Source organism: Pipra filicauda, unplaced genomic scaffold, assembly GCF_003945595.2.
Source record: "Pipra filicauda isolate LSUMZ 115617 unplaced genomic scaffold, ASM394559v2 scaffold376_size704792_pilon, whole genome shotgun sequence".
Classification (NCBI taxonomy): Eukaryota; Metazoa; Chordata; class Aves; order Passeriformes; family Pipridae; genus Pipra; species Pipra filicauda.
The window spans coordinates 617,157-629,696 of record NW_024104505.1 but is presented as its reverse complement, the minus strand read 5'-3'; the positions used below and the strand labels follow the sequence as shown (position 1 = coordinate 629,696).

General features: G+C 45.6%; 1 long non-coding RNA gene across 1 annotated transcript; it reads right to left on the bottom strand.

Annotated features, from left to right (window-relative positions):
• Positions 1 to 8,490: 8,490 nt before the first annotated feature.
• On the bottom strand, positions 8,491 to 9,452 carry LOC113987860. Its single transcript, XR_003540687.2, has 2 exons — positions 9,414 to 9,452; positions 8,491 to 8,783 (listed from the first exon to the last, which is right to left on the bottom strand). It is a non-coding gene; the product is annotated as an uncharacterized LOC113987860 (long non-coding RNA).
• Positions 9,453 to 12,540: the final 3,088 nt, after the last annotated feature.

Here is a 12,540-nt window from a genome sequence, read left to right as displayed (position 1 = left end):
TTCTGGTCTAACTCTTATTCCTTGATGTGGTACGGCTACTGCTGTCCTTATTCCGTGATCTTTTTCTTCTCCACATGAGACTACACAAAGAAATGTACCTTCTGTCTTTCCTACTCTGGGATTAGAAATATTCAGCCACCCTTTGCCTCCCTTACTATTTGACCACCAGCTAACTCCTTGACTTTGTGATTCCCAAGATTGATTTGCCACATTTAATTTCCACCACTTTACTTTAACTGATTTTCGACAATCATCAAATTGGAAGGTACAATTGATTTTTAAAGGAGGACCATCCCACATGTCTGATTGTTTCCTAGTGGGTAAAACTCGCACTTTGGTCACCGTCTTCTGAGTCGTGTTTATTGTCTGTATTTCTATATGTCCATAATCAAAACTTTCCCAAATCCAAACTACACACATATATGTCCCTTCCATAGCTTTGTACACTTTGGGTACCTGCAGAACGGTGTAACCTTTTTGTTGTGTAGCATCCCAAACTGTTGTCACTCCTTCTGTCATAATTTGGTCTTGATCTCTCCATCTCCACTTGACGTGGACATCTCTTAATTCAGCTCCCTGGTCATCTGAAAATAAACAGGTTAAATTCACATCAGTATGCTCTGGTACAAATAAGTAAGGATCCGGGGTCTCAATTCTCACGGTGGTTTCTGCTAAACTTATCAACCCCAGGAACACTATGATCCTCAATGGTTGGCTCGAAATACCATTCTTGTGGGTGAAAGAGGTTCTACCGACCACGAAACTGGAACCTTCTTGACCCGAGTATAATGGATCCAGCTGTCGATTCCTTCGACCTTTACTGCCGTGTAGGTCGTCATTATCACCTGGCGAGGACCGTCCCATGTTTCTTTCAGCGGCTCCACCGACCAGTTTCTCACGTAGACATGATCTCCCGGAGAAATGTCATGCACTGGATTCTCCAGGGGCAAAGGTCGATTCCACTGCAACGCTCCTCTGAGGGCTGTGAGAGTCTTATTTAAAGATAACACATAATTAAACACTGCTTGATCACCTACTATATGAGGATCTCCTTGGTAAGTAGCTGCATGATAAGGTTTGCCATATAATATTTCATATGGACTTACTCCTATTCTCTCCCTTGGTTTGATCCTAATTCTCAACAAGGCAATGGATACTGCTTGGGGCCACGGAATCTTTGCTTCCTGACAAATTTTCTTCAATTGACCTTTCAATGTCTGATTCATCCTTTCAACTTGTCCACTAGACTGTGGTCTCCATGGTGTATGGAGATTCCATGTTATCCCTAATACAACTGACACATCTTGTACTATTCCTGCTATAAAGTGCGGTCCTCGATCAGAGGACAACCCTAGGGGAACTCCAAATCTTGGGATAATTTCTCTCAAGAGAGTTTTTACCACTTCCTTTGCTTGATTAGTCCTACAGGGAAAAGCCTCAGGCCATCCTGAAAAGGTGCAGACATATACTAACAAATACTTATAGGATTGGGCTTTAGGCAACTCAGAAAAATCTACTTGCCAGTAATCTCCCGGTAACTGACCTATCTGTAATTTTCCCATCTGCACCTGCTTCCTGACTACTGGGTTATTCTTTATGCACATAGGACACATTGCATTTACCCTTTTTGCCAATGTTAACATCTGCTTTGAGAGAACCTCATTTTTCAAAAATTTTACCAATGCTTCTGCACCCCAGTGGCACTTATTGTGTTCTGTTTCAAGCACTGCTTTCATTATTCTGACAGGTAGAATCACTTGTCCTATGGGGGAAATGTACCACCCTTTAACATTTTTCTTTGCATTTGTCATTTGAGCTAATTTTTCATCTTCCTGTGAATAATGTGGTTTTTCTTCCATATATGGTATTGCTGGATTATTTCGAACAGGCAAAAGAACCATCTGAGTCCATACTTCTCTTGCGGCCTGCTTAGCCGCTTGATCAGCCTGTCGATTACCTCGAAATTCTCGTCCGGGATCTCTCTGATGTCCTTTTACATGCATTATTGCCACTGCTGAGGGCTTGTGTATTGCTTCTAGCAATTGTAAAATTTCTTCCCGATGTTTAATCGTTGTCCCTTGAGAAGTAAGAAGTCCTCTCTCTTTCCAGAGTGCTCCGTGAACATGAACTACCCCAAAAGCATATTTGGAGTCAGTCCATATGTTAACCCTCTTTCCTTGGCTTAATATTAAAGCTCTCACCAATGCCCATATTTCGGCCTTTTGTGCAGACGTACCTGGGGGTAGTGCATTTGCTTCTATCACTTCTTGTTCAGTGACCACTGCATACCCAGCATACCTGGTGCCGTTCTCCACAAAGCTAGATCCATCAGTGAACAATTCCCAGTCAGGATCTGCCAATGGCTCGTCCTTCAAGTCTCTTCTGCTCGCGTAGACTTGTTCAATGGTCTCTACACAGTCATGCTCCAGAATACCTTCTTCCTGTGTAGACCTAAGGAATTCTGCTGGGTTGAGATGGTTAGTGATTTTCAGTTCAACATCATCTTGTTCTCTCAACAAAGCTTGATACTGTAACATACGGCTAGATGAAAGCCAATGCCCCCCTTTTTGTTCCAAAACTGCTATGACCATGTGGGGTACGTACACTACCATGTGTTTTCCCAGAGTCAATTTTCGTGCTTCTTGTATTAAAATAACCGTTGCTGCCACAGCTCTGAGACACCCTGGCCATCCCCCACTTACTGCGTCTAGCCGTTTGGAGAAATATCCAACAGGTCTTTTCCAGGATCCTAGACGCTGAGTGAGGACTCCTAAAGCCATTCGTTGTCTCTCACAGACATAGAGCTGAAACTCCTTGGTTGGGTCCGGCAGTCCCAGGGCAGGTGCTTCCTGGAGGGCTCTCTTCAATTCCTGGAACGCTTTCTCTTGCTTCGTCCCCCAGGTCAGCTTGGGCTCCTTTACTGCTTCATATAAGGGTCTGGCAATTAGTCCAAAGTTGGGAATCCACAGTCTGCACCATCCGACCATTCCTAAAAAAGATCTCAGTTCCTGATTATTTCGGGGCACAGGGATAGCACATATTGCTTGAACCCTATTTGTTCCTAAGCGTCGGGTTCCTTGGGAGATTTCACATCCTAGATAAATAACTTTCTGTTTTACTAGTTGTGCTTTTTCTTTTGAGACTCGGTAGCCTGCTTGTCCCAGCATGTTTAACAGTTCAATGGTTAATTGACGGCAGAGTCCCTGCTCTGTATTTCTCCGTATGACCCAGCTGACTGTTTCCAAATTAATATATCATTAGGTAAAAAAGAAACTTTCATCATGACTTTTCCCCCGTCCGCTCCAACTGCTTCCCGCGAAGGGGCCATTAATCTCGGGGGTGAAAGCGAAACTTCCCTCAACTTTCCCCCCCCGCGCCGTCTTTCTCTACTCCTCCCTTGTTCTCTTCGTGCTCTCCGCGTTCGTTCAGCTAAAGGAGTTCTATCAAAATCACATTCTCCCTTTTCTCTTTTCTTCCTCATCCGAGGACGATTCTAACGGGGGCATGGAGGGCGACCGTGCCTTTTCACGTGAAGGGAAACTATCTCTCGAGGGCGCACTTGGAGTTCTACCGGGGGAGACTAACAAAGACACATCCTCCTCTGGTTCTGAAAACCGTATTTTCCGCTCATATTTGTCATCCAATCCTTTCAATATCATTATACTCCGCTCTTGACATTCTTTACATTTATCATCCTCCAGTTTCAGTTCTTTCAACACTAAAATACCACATTCCTTTTGCCACTCAGTGTTATGTTCTAAATAATAAAACAAGTCCAGATACGGTATTTCATCCCACTTCTCATTCTCTCGTAAATATCGCATCAAAGGGGTTATAATTTCCAAAGTCAATGAACCATTTCTAGGCCACTGCATTCCTTCTGTCTCATACTGAGGCCATACATTATTACAGTAATCAATCAATTGTTTCTTGTTTAACTCTTGTCCAAAATTTCCCTCCTTCCAATGTTTTAACAAGCAACCAAGCGGAGAATCGCTAGGGATATCTTTTTCTGCACAAGATAATGCTCTAAAAGTTTTAAACGGCATCATACCGGCTCACACATACACCGTAATGTGAATTCCTCAAATTCACAATACACCACAATGTGAATTCCTCAAATTCACAATACCACAATCATACAAAACAATACGTTTAACGACCAGCACGACAACACAACAACATAAACCAAGTACATATTCCAATACCAAAACCAAAACCAACTCGCCAATTCTCCCTCTGAGTGGCGAGTGCTGGTACAGCGCGGCTTTCGCTACGTCTTACGACCAGCGCCTAGGCTTCCCAACCGAGGTACCTTTAGCCCAACCCAGCGGGTAACTCACGGTCCCGTCTTATAGGCAGGCTCCCAACCAACAAACCTAAAAGAATAAAGCACCTCCGGGCTTACCTGGATGGGTTGTCCGGCAGGTGCGGGGTCGGGCACGGGTCGATGTCTCCCCAGAAATCACCTGGTTGCCGGCGTGGAGTAGATCAGCGCGTGAGCCGCCCCAGCTACCCCCGGAGTCCCCAGTCTGGGTCGCCAGAAAACTGTTGCCCGTAACCAAAAGAAACACAAACCAACAGAGTGCCGGTTTATGCGGTGCTTTATTCGGGGCCCCGGGAACCTGAGGACTAGCGTCCAAAGTCAGGATTCCAAAGACCCTCATTTTCAGTTCAGCTTTTATACACAAACAAGTTTATGTGCAGTTTCCACGGCAAACCAGTTACAGTTTCCACAGCAAACCAGGTGCAGTTACAAACAAGCTCATACTTCATACTGATAACAATTAATAATCATCTACTCCAATCATAAATCTGCTTAAGTTGTCTTATCCCTAGAAACTGTTTAACAGACCTTAACCACATCCTAGGTAACAAATCGTTGCATACATGCCTGACTAGATCTTTTGATTATGGTTTCCACTTCACACACAAACAAAGTTGCTTTCTAGGCCTACTCTTCTACTAAGCCTTAGCCATTCTACTACTAATTTAAATTGCTGTGCAACAGGTGCACAAGTAAGAAAATTCCCTTCCTCCTTGTACATCACGTAGAATTACCCTTGAGGTCTTGGCCCTCTTGGCTACTTGGCCATCTCAACTTGTTGTTATTGGTAGGTTTTCTAAAAAGGAGCCATAGTAAGGTCTGAGCACTGAGCACTCAGCGCTACTAGATGGGGTAATACCTGACAGAAATGGCAACAGTTCTATTACTCCTTGCATTAATTCAGTGTTTATGTGATTACATATCTAGAAAAATCCCATACTTTAAACAAACACTTAACATCTTGGTGTACTTTTTATCCTTTCCTTTTACACAGAACTAGGACATTTCCTAAATAAAATATTTTGTTACTTATTTTCTGAAAAAAATCCCAGGCTATTTTAGCATTTCCATTACCGTTTCAGAGAAATGCTGATTCAGGAGTCTTAAAGAAATGCATGAAAACAGAAATAAAAAAGAACACAAGTATGTAACAGTTTTATTTCATATCACTTGCTTCACACATCCTAAACAGGCTGTGTGGGAATACTTACAATGTAGATAATAGTCAAATAATGAAATAATAAAAAGAAATTGTAGTAGAAACTGCAGAAATGTCTAACAGTAATCTAATTCATATCACCAGCTGAATACTAGAAAAGCTTGCTGGTAGGTCTGAGTAGAAGCTTCTAATTCCTGTTAAATTACTATCACAAGGTAATAAAATTCAACTATTTTTCCACAACTTATCACTTCCCCTTCCAAGAGGATGTCAGCTGGTCCCTGATGTGGGACAGGTACCACCCCCACACACCAATCACTCTCCCCTGCACTCAGGAAACATTCATCCATGCACCACGCAGAGGATGGAAACGCGGGAAACATTTTTATTGCAGCAAAAGAAAAGAAAAGGAGGTTTTGATCACTTAGGCCTATCCATAGGTCCCCCAGTTAGACGCTTGCCTATGTGCTGTATGAGCTATTTAGGGGCCCCATATAGCTGTAGCTATGTGTGAAAGGAGGCAAGACTCCCAGCTGTGTCTCTTAATGCTGTTTGCTTTAACCAGGAACATGCATTACAGCCAATAAAGTGTCAATAATAAAATTAAACAGTATAACCTTTAGCATCTATGTTTGTATTCTCATACTAATGGATTTTGCTCTACTTTGTGTGGCAATCTGTCTACAGAAACAAATCAGCATTTTAATACAAAATACATTCAAATGAGTCAAATCCTTTTTTAGCAGGTGACAGCCACATTATGAAGGCAAGTGGAGCAGAGAAAGTGTGAGGAGGCACACGTTATTAACATAGGAGAACTGGAATCACATCAGCACTTTATTTCACTGTTAGGCTTTGCTTTGACTGTGACTGAGTGTGAATATTATTACTCCAGTGGGCTGGTCCTCCTGAGCTCCCCATTTGAGCTCACACACTCACAGGCCAGGCACGTTTCTGCCCCCCATAACCTCACAGCCCAGGGATTCAGCTGCCTGCAAGCCAAGGCCCAGGTTTGCAAGGCAAGATTGCATGACTTTGGTGCAACTTTAGTGAGGAGCTGTGGGGTAAATAAGCTGTGGGGGATACTGAAGCTAAAGTTGTACCACATAAGAGAAGTAAAAGCAAAGACAGGAGTAAAGGTGTTCAGGCAAGATTAACTCCTAACAAGAGGACTCAAGTGACAAGTGGCAATTTGAAGCCGTATAAACCCCTAAGAAATAAAGTAGAGAGTCAAAATGGCTCAATAAGACCAAAAATCAGCCTGTTCCAAGGTCTAATGGAGGCTGCTACATCCCCTTGGCACCGAGAGTTGCCAGGCCAACAGGGACACGTCACAAGTCTGCATCCCAAAATACAGTCCAGTAGCACATTAGCCCCAGCAATCTTCTGTGTATTTTAGTCACTAGGTTATCACTGTATACTCATAAAGTTGTGCATAATCTGCTTACAAAACTTTTAGGCAAAATAGATGACTAAGAAAAAGCAAACCAGTGAAGAGATAGTTACAAATCATACTGAGCTGAGAACATCCTACCATCCTACTAGGAATGTAATATTGACACAGCATGATCTTTGCATCAGGATTTCCAGTAAGAAGGAAGGGTTCAGGGCCTTCCTGATGAACATTCTTTTATTTTTGTGCTATTTGGTGTCACTGAGCTTTGGAGTATTATAGGGCTGGCTGGGAGCTGACCCCACAGATGTGTGTGTGTGTGTGTGTGTGTGTGTGTGTATGTGTGCTCAGCACCCGAAAAAAGATATGCCACAGAGCTGCAGGAGGGGTCATAGCCCACTGCTCCTCTGAGGACAAGGTTCAGCTGCAGTGGGCTTCCTGGGTTTTCTTCAATCAAGTGGAACTCTTCCCATGCAGAAAGCCTACGACATCTTCCTCATCTTAGGCAGAGGTCACCAATCCATCTGACGGTCCCCATCTGGGGAAGACCTAGATTTAAATCCAAGGTGTTTCTGGGAGCCTGTCCCAGGTTTCATATGAGTGGTATGTGGCAATCAGAAAAGGCAGTTTCCAAGCTGCGTGAGGCAAGAAGGCAACCTAAGGTGTTGCCTGGCTGCTGCTAATTCCTTCTTTTAGGCAGATGAGGAAGGTGAAGCTGGGCTTGCCGGCAGTCGCTCAGGAGCCCTGTGGCTGCTAGAAGGAGGGCGGCTCCGCCCACGCCCATCGTGCCGCAGGCGAGGGAGCTCCTTCCCCCCGGCCACAGGCCCTGCCGGTCGGCTCTGCAGCAGGAGCCTCCCGGCCGGTCCCCTCGTGCCGTTTAACACCTCACAGAGAAGCGAAAAACTCTGCCCGCTCCCCTACGGCCGTGGGAAAGCCCCAGCCCGGGACGAGTTTTCAAAGGCCGATTGCCCAAAGCGGAAAGGTATTTGTCAGCCTTTGTTCTGCCTTTCCCTTGCATCTCAGACTCGCCCGCCCGGCGAGGCCCGGCCCTGCCCCGCCCTGCCCATCCCTGCCCATCCCTGCCCCGCCCTGCGGGTCTCGGGGAGCGCCGGGCCCGGTGCCGGTTCCGCTCCGCCCCCGCGGCTCCTGTGCCGCCGGGCGCCGCCAGGGGGCGCGCGGGATTGGGAGACAGTCCCGGTGGGAAGAGGCGGGGAATCCCGGCGGGCGTGCAGCAGCACCCCGGGAAGCAGTTCCACTCTGCAGTGAGTGCCTGTAGTAAAGTGCTGCTTCGTCCTCGTGGCAGAGATACGCAGACACTCTCCCTCCCTCTCCTCTTCCCCTCCCTTCTTCCCTCTCGCTCTCCCCCTCTCCCTCTCCTTCTCCTCTGCTTCTTTCCCGCGGCCACTGCAGCATTTTCTCACAAGCCCTTCCCAGGCCAGCCCTCCTTTCTGCACTGCAGCTCTTTTGTGTCTGAAAGTTAAGGTTTGCTGACTGTCATGACACTGGCTAAAGGAAACAGTCAGACTCTTGTTGGTCTTCGGACAGGACAAAATTTGCCATCTCTACATTATGGTATGGTTTAGTCTCAAAGACACCTGGTCAGCTCAGGCATTTAGGAAAAATTTCTTCATTGAAAGGGTAGTCAAGCATTGGAACCGGCTACACAGGGAAGTGCTGCAGTCGCTGTCTCTGGAAGTGTTCAAAATATGGGTAGATGTGGTGCTTAGAGACATGGTTGAGTGGCGGACTTGTCAGTGCTGGGTTAATGGTTGTACTCGATGATCTTAGAGGTTTTTTCCAACCTTAATGACACTGTGATTTTCTAATTTTTCTGTGCAGTCACTCCTAATTTTTTTAGTCCCTGGGATCTTGCTCTTTTAAAAGAAGCACCGTGTCTTTATCACCTAAAAAGAAGCAGGCATGAAACAACATAATTCCAGAGGTACCTTACAGGCTTGACGTTCAACAATGCCAAGTGCAAGGTCCCGCACATGGCTCAGGGCAATCCCAAGCACAAGTTCATGATGGGGGAAGAATGAATTGAGAGCAGCCCTGAGGAGGACGTGGGGGTGTGGGAGAATGAAAAGCTTGATGTGACCTGGCAACATGCACTTGCAGCCCAGAAAGCCAACCACAGCAAAAGCAGCATGGTCAGCAGGTCGAGGGAGGTGATTCTGCCCCTTTACTCTGCTCTCATGAGACCCCACCTGGAGTACTGCATCCAGCTCTGGGATCCCCAACATAAGAAGGGCATGGACCTGTTGGAGTGAGTTCAGACAAGGGCCGCAAAGATGATCAGAGGGCTGAAGCCCCTTTCCTATGATGACAGGGTGAGAGAATTAGGGTTGTTCAGCCTGGAGAAGAAAGAGAAGGCTCTGGAGAGACCTTGTAGCAGCTTTGCAGTACCTAAAGGGGACCTACAAGAGAGCTGGAGAGAGACTTTTTACAAGGGCCTGTAGTGACAGGACAAGGGGGAATGGCTTCAAACTGAAAGAGGGTAGGTTTAGATTAGATATAAGGAAGAAATTCTTTACCGTGAGGGTGATGAGGCACTGGCACAGGTTGTCTAGAGAAGTTGTGGATGCCCCATCCCAGGAAGTGTTCAAGGCCTGGTTGGATGGGGCTCTGAGCAACCTGGTGTGGTGGAAGGTGTCCCTACCTATGATGGGGGGGTTGGAACTAGATGATCATTCAGATCCCTTCCAACCCACACCATTCTATGTTTCTATGATCTCACACCAAAAAAGCATGTCATTTTGCATGGCAAATCTCCCCATGGTGTCAGTCAGAATTCAGTAACTATTTCAGCAAAAGGTGAAAGTGGCACTTGCTGCAGTCTGTGACACCTTCAAAGAGCAGCTCACCACCTGAGTGCCTCACTGTGATGGGCTTGCCAGTATCACATAAGTTCACAACCTTTCAGTACATTTATACCTACAATTTGCTCATAAATATTCTTTGAGCTTTTACATGAGAAATAATTTGGTGAATGACTGATTTAACTGTATTAGGGATAAAATTACATATTATCATGTAAGCCCGTAGGGTCACCATTTTAAGGCAAAGGAAATAATATAGTTTTTTTCCCAAATTCCACTCTGGGTGGAATTCCAGTCTACTGGAATTTCCCCTGTGGGTTCAACCACTGTTGTTGCTGCTAATGCAACATACAGGTACCTTCCTACTTCTACCACTGCTGTGGTGTGCTGTAGATCAGCTCCTTTATTACAACCTAGGCAGTGTGGAAAAGTAACAAAAAATATTCTTGTACAAAGGGGTGATACTGAATTCCCTTTGAAAGAAAGCTGCTATAGCAAATACATTTCTCTAAGTTTTTTCCAAAGACATGGGCAGGTACAAAATTAATCCCCAGTGCCAAATACAGGTCACCTTGTTCCTTTCCTGAGTCTAGTCTAACTCCAGGGTTAGGGCCCTGGCTGTAGCTGACAGAAAAGTGAGATGAGGAAACAGTATTTAAGTGCGGAGTTGCAACTCTTTGTATTAATCCCTTTGATCCTGTTCTCCTTCCTGTATGGGGCGAGGCAGTGTGCTGTGAGTATGGCTCCAACAAAAGGAGGCAGAGACTAATCTCCAGTCACTGAGCCACTTTACCTTTTCTTCAGCATGTGAACGTGCCTAACAAATTTGAGGAGATGTCAACTTCCACCAAGGATAAAATCACGGGTAATTCCCTCAGTGCAGAGAAGCTTAGGAGTTGGAAATGAGGAACTGGAGACCTGCACATGATTTCTGCTTTCTGTGCATGTGGGAAGGCAGGATGGGCAGATTGAAAGGTGCTTTCTGGCTGAAACCACTCCGATTTGGGTGGAGCAGGCTTCACACAGCTCCAGTTGGCAGTTTCACTCTGTCACTAGGCCAAGAGAAGCAAATTAAACTGCCTGGAGTTGCTACGATTAGATATTAATCTCTGCCTTGATTATTATTAACTCCTTTAATGCCACACTGCCTACCAAAATGTCTACTGTCATAAACATGGGTCTCTAACAGCTTACTGCCCCTCCTGCAAGCACACAAGCAGGGACTCTTCTTCCCAAGTCAATGGCTTTTGTTGTGGACTTGTCAGAAATGGTACCATCTCCTCACCCCAGGATTAGCACAGAGCTGTCTGGGGCAGAGACAGCAGCTGGAGAAGACACCTGCTCCAGGAGAAAGGATGCATCCAATAGAGATGGAGATCTCCATCATGGTTCTTAAAGTGCTTTCAGAATAAAGACAGTGCCTGCCAGTGTTTGTTCATGCTTCTTTTGTGCCTTCAGGAGGCCCGAAGCTGATTCCCCAAGCAGCAGATAGTCAAAATGGGGCTATAATATAGTTAAGCTTTTCAGTAACTGGAGAGGAGGCAGAATGTATCTATACAAGCTAAATTTGTATGGTTAGACATGATTAATGTTGTTCTTGCATTGGTGGGAAAGGAATCACTTAGGTAACTACTTTATCCCTAATTCAGAGGGCATGACATGTCAAATGATTTTGTTCGTTATTCTGACGTCTATAATTTCACAATCTTTCAGTATGCTTATGCCTGCAGTTTACTCATAAATATTCTCCTCTCACTCTTTCATATTGGGCAGAAGGATGGAGATCTTGAAAAGACATAGGTGATGAATGGTGCATTGTCAGAATGAAGCGCACACGTTCGGATCAGCAAACCCCTGTTTAGCTGCTCTCTATTCCTGAAGGTTTCTAAATACAACAAGAGCCTTGTTTTCTGACAGGTTCCAACAGGTAGAGTAGTCACAAGGCCTAGGGGGCCTGGGGTTCAGCTGTCTCCCATAATACATGGCTATAGCCCCTTCTCTCACATTGAGTCTCGTGACTTCACATCCCACCAATCTGCAGAGATAGCACAGTTCTGCAGCACAGTGATCAAGATGCTCATGTGGCAGAGAAGGGAGAAAACCAGGGAAGTGGATTATAGCCACCTCTGTCCATGAGCACAAACACTGGCACATAATCATGACTATACACCAGTTCTTAAATGTATAACCAGCTCTTTGAGAAAAGGCAGGTTTTCCCATGCTCTTCCCTTGAGTACGGCATGCTAATCTCTGAGATCAGGACAGTGATCCCTTCCATCTCTTGCTTTGTTGTTTTACTTACCTTTTTTTCTTCCTTGGTGTCCGTGCCTCGAAAGGGAGTGTGAATGCCACCTGGCAGAGAGATGCAGTGTTTAAAACCATCCCCCCTCCTTGTCCTATCACTACATGCCCATGTAAATAGTTGCTCTCTCTCTTTTCTGTAAGCTTCCTTTAAATACCGGAAGGCCACAATGAGTTCTCCCCAGAGCCCTTTCTCCAGGCTGAATGACTCCAGCTCTCTCAGCTTTTCCTCTGCTCCAGCCCTCTGATCACCCTCATGGCCTTCCCCTGGACCTGCCCCAACAGGTCCATGTCCTTTTTATGCTAAGAACCCCAGACCTGGACACAGTACTCCAGGCAGGATCTCACAAGAGCAGAGTAGAGGAGCAGAATCACCTCCCTTGACCTGCTGGTCACACTTCTTTCGATGTAGCCCAGGATGCAGTTGGCTTTCTGGGCTATGAGTGAGCACTGTTGGCTCATGTCTAAATTGGGACTGCCCCAGGTGCAGCACCTTGGACTTGTTTGACTTCATGAGGTTTGCATGAGCCCACTTCTCAAG